Source organism: Anneissia japonica, unplaced genomic scaffold, assembly GCF_011630105.1.
Source record: "Anneissia japonica isolate Jap-2015-1 unplaced genomic scaffold, ASM1163010v1 scaffold4504_len55895_cov133, whole genome shotgun sequence".
Taxonomy (NCBI): Eukaryota; Metazoa; Echinodermata; class Crinoidea; order Comatulida; family Comatulidae; genus Anneissia; species Anneissia japonica.
The window spans coordinates 5921-13315 of record NW_022738403.1 but is presented as its reverse complement, the minus strand read 5'-3'; the positions used below and the strand labels follow the sequence as shown (position 1 = coordinate 13315).

The window sequence follows — 7395 nt, the reverse complement described above, 5'->3', positions numbered from 1 at the left end:
GCGGATACCCTACGCGGTTTTATTTGCACGATCTTTTGTTACATTTTTCGCCAGTGACGTCACGATTAAATAGTATATAATGGCCTATAACTTCATAAGAAATTGCCAAAAAACGATTTTAAGGTTTACTCTCTTATTAATGGCATATTAAAATTCCCCTCTAGAACAAAAAATCATTTTGCTAGTTCTCTTTTAAGGCCAACTCAGACAGCGTCGTACGACGCAGCCCGACGCGATTTGTTGTCGCGTCGGGTCTGTGTGAGTTAAACGCAGACGCGATGGTGTGCGTCGGGGGCAGTCGCGTAGTAGAATATTAAACATGCTTAATATTTCTCACGACGGCTTAAGACTGTCCCCGACGATAAATCGGGTCGGGTTGCGTCGGCCGACGCTGTCTGAGTTGGCCTTTAGCGGTGCTATGGTTAAACAAAGGCGTTTCGGCTTTGAAAAGTGCTTTAGCCTTTGTAGTACCGCGCAACGGTTATCTTCTCGCGGTACCTTTCGTAGATTATTTTCCCGAGTTGTCAGTAGATGATTGTCAATTGTTTTAGTTTTGGTTGTTTAAATAGACAACTGTAATCCCTGGTTCCCTCATTTCATGATTTAGTCTTCAAAATGTCATCCAAGAAAGCAAAGCAATCTCAACAAAGAAAAAATATTTTTTCATATTTCTCGAAAAACGGTAAGTAAACGCACCTTATTAATAATTATTAAATAGATATTTATTATTATTTACGGATGTAGTTACTTTTAAAAAGCAATCTTCAATTTTAATTCAAAATTATACTGTAAGTTAAGCCTACATTCAAAAGTTAGACATGATACCGTGTCAATTTCCCGGCGCCGTGAGTGATGCATTTAGTAGTAGGGATATCAATACGTTTGAAAGATTTCAATCGTGTTTCGTACCGTAACATTCTGTTACTGTAATTGTTAGAAAACTTTTTTACTGTACTAAGGCCTAATAACATAGGATAACGTAAATCTTCGATTAGGCGCCGCTGACCAATAAACAATTACGACACAGGCATTACTGTATTCTTTTTATAAACAGTTATTTAAGTACACAAGTAGATTTAGATGGTTATGCACTGTATCAGTGTCGCGGTGTCTAATAGGATATTTGCGGGGAACTGGTAAAACCCGCCCCTGCGTATATTTGTAAAGTGACGCATATATATTGAATCTGATTGAATTATAAAACATTATAAATCGAAACTGTTTAAAAAACACTTAGTTGATTTGGTTAATTTTACAGAAAATGAGACCGTCCCCGACAACCGAACACCGCCTGACGATTCTATTCCAACACCACGATCCAATGAACCAACGACAACCGCTTCCGTCCCTGACAAACGAGCACCCGAAGATCCGATCATATGTGTCACCACGGATCCAATCATAGGGCCTGTCTTATTATCACCTACTACCATCAATCAACCAACGACCAGCGCTACCGCCCCCAACAACCGTCTAGTGATTTAATGTTAACCACACCGATCGATCAACCAACGACAACCGCTACCGCCCCCCCCCAACACCGCCTATTTTGACTCCACCGATTATTAGTGATCAACCACAGACGACAACTGCCACCGCACCCCACAGCCGACCTGCGAAGAGTGAGGGTAAACATGCCGATCATTTTGATCCTTCGTGGAAGAAGAAACGCAAATGGTTAGTAATGCTGGAAGGAGAGGGCATGTTCTGCTTGTTATGCCAGAAGCATAATATGACACCACGTGGAGTATTAACTTGGAACAGAGCACCATGCAAACGACTTCGACTTGAAAGTGTAAAGCAACACGAAAGAGCAGAATCGCACAGGAGTGCAGTGCAAGCTGATGTTATACAGGTAACTACACAACCGGAGATAGCGGAATCCATATTACCGGCCATAAATTTGAAAGAAATGGTTAAGCTATTTGCCTGTCATTATCATTTAGCCAAACAGAGAATAGCGCACACAACGAACTTTACACCTCTGTTGAACTACCAGACCAGCTTATACCAGTCGCAGTTCAATACAAGAAATGCTTATAACATTGTCTGAAGTAATCGAACAAGACATCTTGGACGGAATGAAAGCTGCAAACACATTTGCATTACTATTTGATGAAACAACGGACGTTTCCGTTAGAGAACAAATGATTGTTCGAGGAAGATATTTAACAGAAGATGGGAATATTCACGTCAAATTTCTTAAAATCATCGAACCTCTTGCCCTGGGAAGAATTGACGGAGCAGCTGTCAATAGATTAAGTGGACAAAACATTGCAAGAAATGTAATAACTTTTGCAAATGAAAAGGGCCTTTCACTTCATAAGCTTTGTGCAATTGGAACCGACGGTGCAAGCGTTATGACTGGTAAGAACAATGGCGCAGTGAAGCTAATCACGGACGAACAGACGCAGAGGCAGAGGGATGCTGAGGTAAAAATGAAAGCAGTAGGGTGTCACTGTGCAGCACATAAACTAAATTTAGCGGCATCCCAAGCGGGTGACAAGGTAGAGTACGTGAAAAAATTTAAAGGGATAATGCGCCAACTGTACGATTTTTATGACAATAGCGCAGTGCGGACAGCAGGACTTGCCGAAATCCATAGACTATTGGAAGAAGAAGAACTAAAAGTCCTCCAGCCCTCTTCCACTAGGTGGCTTAGCATCGGAAATTGTGCATTGAGAATTAAGAAAATTATTTCAAGCATCCTAACGAGTCTTGAACGAGAGGCCGAAGAAAGAGGAGACGCTACTGCTTCTGGTCTCTACAAAAATGATCACAGAATATAGATTCTTGGCGACGCTAATGCTATTTTGTGACACACTGCCGGTAATTAACCGATTATCTCAGGCATTTCAAGCCAGGGAGCTTGACTATGCTCATGTTGCTACTCTCGTAGTATCAGCCCAAAACGTTTTGGACAGACTGAAAAACGAAGAATGGGATAACATGGGAGACTTGCCTAATGTAATCGAACAGCTTAGACAAGCAGATATTTCAGTACACTTTGGGAGACGAATTAGCACAGAAGATCAGGCTAAGGAGAACTTCGTTAGAAATGTGAAGGTCCCCTTCTTAGACAACCTTTCGCGTAACATCGAGGAGATATTTTCGCGTCATTAAACAATGTATTTCAGCCACATCGACTTTTGGCAACGGACGCGGCGAATTACGGGGTAGATGACATTGACCTACTAGGATCTAGGTTTGGATGTGCCGACAAGCAGGCCTTGAATCAAGAATGGTTGGAACTTAAGCAATATATCATCGACCACTATGCTACAAAAACAAGCAGCGAAGTAGTAAAGTTATTGAGTACAAATCCAATGAGACAGCTGTATCCAAACATTGCAGGACTAGCTGAATCATACAGGACAATCCCACCGCACACTGCCGACGTAGAACGCGACTTTTCCCAAATGAAACTAATAAAAACATGTATAAGAGACAGAAATAGAATGAAGGAAGAAACATTAGATGCGATCATGAGAATCGTGATTGAAGGCCCAACACTAAATGAATACCCATTTAAGAAAGCTGTAGAGGCTTGGGCCAGTAAGAAAAATCGTCGCATTAAGTTGGACTAAGGCACACATAAATACCTCAAAGCGCGATAAATTAAGTATAAAATTTTAATTCTGTTTGATATCATAATTATACTGTTTGTTACATCGGAACATGATGTATTCGGACCATATTTATACACAAAATGCATTGTCTCATTGTTTCCCACACGATGATTAACAACTATTTCCCACGCTACGACTATTTTTAACTCTCTGGGTTTTCCCATGTAGTGCATCAGACCTCCAGAACACGCAGACGCAGATAAACAAATACATACAATACTGTAAACACTTTATTAACTCCTGCTAATTCATATTTGATCAACCAAAGATATGAACATTATTATCAGTATTGTTTCTTTATAATAAATAAACAACAACGCTTTTTAAAACATTGTATTTATTTTTTATTATTAACTTCTTTATTCAATACTGCATAAATAAATAATTCACAATCGAAAACGTCTGGTGAATGGAGTCCAATCTCGAGCTACCGCCGTCAATCTCGATCGGAGCATCATGCGTGTGTTGATAGACGCTGAATATTTGTGATTTGTTAATCGAAAATGTGTTTTGAAATTAAACAAATAACGATTTTTTTTACATTATTGTACTTAAAATTCTTGCAATATAACACATACAACAATAAATCGATCGTTCTATTTATGTCTTTTTTTCCTGCACCTTCGATTCGAATGTGTTTGTTGTAAGAATACTCTAGGAGGCTAGGCCTAGTTGTTTTCTGAGACTAGGCTAGCGGCAGCCAGTGCGTGTGGTGCGATGATTTCTTGAAAAAAGCTAGGCCTAGGTTTGACAGGTGCATAATATACCACCCTTCTTATTCAGGGATCAAATTTGCGTATGAAAAATACGAGATGAAAATATAACAAATAAACTTAACACACAGAAATTAAAGAAAACTTACAACTTACAAGTTAATTTCAGTCAATAAAAGAACAGTGATTTTAGTAAAATTTAATATTTGCACTCATCTCACAGTATACTTACCTCTTTATTTAAACCAAACAAAGTAAGTCATAATTACCATTACCACCCCTCCCCCCCCCCATCTACTAACTGTTCATGCGGTTGGCGCTACGCGAAAAAATACTCACAAGATTCAGCACCCACCCTTAAAATTTTAATACCCACCCTTAATTTTCACTGGCTACATCCCTGTACATGGTCTGTCTGCCATAAATAAACCAAAAATTGACTAAAATTTTAGTGTAATCAATATAAGACCTACCAGTTAAGCAAACACAGCACCAGTAAAAACCTTTTCTAATAATTCGAGTACATCTGACAAACAAAGGAATGAGTACCTGGCCTAGGCGTTGGGCAACGAGAGCGGGAAAATCCGACGATTCTATTTTTGGCATAGGGGTGTTCTTCAAGGAACTACTGATTTGTGTGATCTATAGCGTGATAAATTAGCAAATATGTTTGCAGTATGTTAATCGAAACTCTGCAGTATTGATTTAGTTGTATGCCAATTTCAAAAGATAATGCATAGTACATTGTATCCTTAGACTTGCCACAAGTCTCTAATTATAGGTTTTCCTAGTATTAGTTAATTTTGGAGAGCGCCACCAGCGACGGTATATATCGAGAAACCATAGAGGTATAATAAGAATGTATACGATTTTTATTTTTATTCCTTGGTACTTTATTTTTTAATAAGATGCTTCACTTGGCCTCGTTTGGGCTACAATAGTTTAATAAATTGTTATTACTATTACTCATTATCATTAATGAAATAATAGTCGGTCAGAGGGCTTATTAATATGTAATAATATGTATACTAAGCCTGAAGGTGGCGCTTTACTACGACGGCCATCTTGGATGGTACACATACATAACTCTGCATTGCTGCGCCATCTTGTCAGCACTCTAGTTGTTTAATAGCTCTATGCGAGAAACTAATCCAAGAAAAAGTGTACTATGAAACGCCAAGCAAATAGGTAATATGGAACGCCATTGGTGTCAAAATAGATTTAAAAACAAAGATTATGGACTGGAACCCAGTCTAATTGTATCCTGTGTAATCATAGTTATGTTTGGTTGAATAGCATTTTTATGTTTCACTATTCATGTATAGTCGTTGTCATCCAACATTTTGCTGTTGGAATAATAGCCCCATTTATCCCTTACATTTAGCATGTAAAATTCTAGAGTTACCATGACTGGAGGACAGGTTGCGTTCAATTATGTTAATGATATTTCAGAAAAATATAAAAAACTTTACATAAACTCTATCATTTGCTGTCAAGAAGTACAGCACATCACAAGCTTAGTGTTAGGTGAGACCTTTTATACCTTGTTTAGCGAACCTGCTGCCCGCCATGCAATAATGATGATTTAAAATAAAAATAAAATTTTATTTTAGGCCAGTTATCGCACATGCCACAGGGGCGAATTTAGGGGGGGGGGTGCCTGCGACGCGCACTCCCCCTTATATCACAAAAAAAAACCCGCTCCGGGCTAGCCTATTTATTATACTCATGTTGCCCGGTTGTCTAGTGAAAAATTTGCAAGAAAAACCATTTTCTTTAAGTTAAAAAAAAAAACGGAATTTTTTAGATGATCCCTGCACAGAAGGTATCACAGCCCAAAAGTAGACTGTAGCTAGTTTTCAGCTCTCAACATGCAGTGAGTGTTGAATTATTAAGATGATCCCCTAGACATTCACCAACATTACAGGATGGCATGTAACGTTATCTCTCTCAGATGATAGTTTGATCGTTCAATCTGGTAAAACATTTTAATTCAACATACTTTAATTCAATAGAACTTTTATATTCAATAATTAAACACAGGTGATCTTCAATGCTGTAGGTAGGCTAGCCTAGGCCCTAGGCGGGGCGCTAGGGTCTCATCTAGGCTAGGCTAGGCCTACCCTAGCCTAGCTAGCCTAAATAAAGCACTATTTATTGCCATTGGGGTGAGTGACTTGAGATCTATACATTCAACAGCTGATTGGCTTAATTGATTTCTGGGCCCTTTGTTAAATATTAGAATGGGGATTATATGTAAGGGGCGTACGCCCCTCCCCCTATTTTTTTGGAAAAAAACTTTCACCCACAGTGTTTAGATTGGAAAGAAATGCAGTGTATGATTGGAAAGAAATGAAAGAGGGAAAGAGGCGAAGGATGGGAAAGAGAATGTTTATCCAGTCCTCAACCGAGTTAAATTTTCTCGCGATTCACATTGGCGGATCTGGGGGAGGGGGTAATGGGTCCTGACCCCTCCCTTGGCCAACAAAAAAAAAAAGAAAAAAAAATTCTAGACCTAACTTTTCAAGACCCGTGAGCTGAATTTTTTTTATTTTTTTATGTTACAATAAGAAAATTAGAATTTTGACACAGAATAGGCGTGCATCTACTCATTTATTTATGTATGTATACACGAATTTTGAAGAACGTCATTAAAACACACTTCCAGTGTCGGGAAAGCTTATTTCCTGCCATCTAGGAATCAAAATTTTCCCAGGGGATAATCCCCGGACCACCCTTTCTTTCTTGGGATTTATCGATTCATGGAAAAAAGAATAGGCGTGCAACTACTCATTTATTTATGTATGTATACACGCATAAAATAAGAAAAATTTACCTGATCGTTTTCAAGAGGGAAAAACCTTAAATTTTAAAGAACTTAAAAAGTCATTTAAAAGACATTTCAGAAGTCAGGAAAGCTCATTTCCCGCATTCTAGAAATCGAAATATTTCTGGGGTAACCCCGACACCCTTTTTCTTCGGATTTCATTGATTCATTAAATCATTTTCAAGAGGGGAAAAAATTGAATTTTGAAGAAATAAAAAGTAATTAA

At 38.5% G+C, this 7395-nt stretch overlaps 2 protein-coding genes across 2 annotated transcripts in view; one reads left to right on the top strand and one right to left on the bottom strand.

Moving 5' to 3' along the window:
• Positions 1-4913, bottom strand: part of LOC117117539 (aurora kinase B-like) — a 15786-nt gene extending 10873 nt beyond the window's left edge. Inside the window, exon 1 of the mRNA XM_033261855.1 lies at positions 4816-4913. The gene's annotated coding sequence lies outside the window, so the exon portion shown is untranslated. The remainder of the gene's footprint in view (positions 1-4815) is intronic.
• Positions 1-7395, top strand: part of LOC117117538 (MAM and LDL-receptor class A domain-containing protein 1-like) — a gene marked incomplete at its 3' end in the record, with an annotated part of 28710 nt that overhangs the window by 15803 nt on the left and 5512 nt on the right. The gene's annotated exons all lie outside the window — the stretch shown is intronic.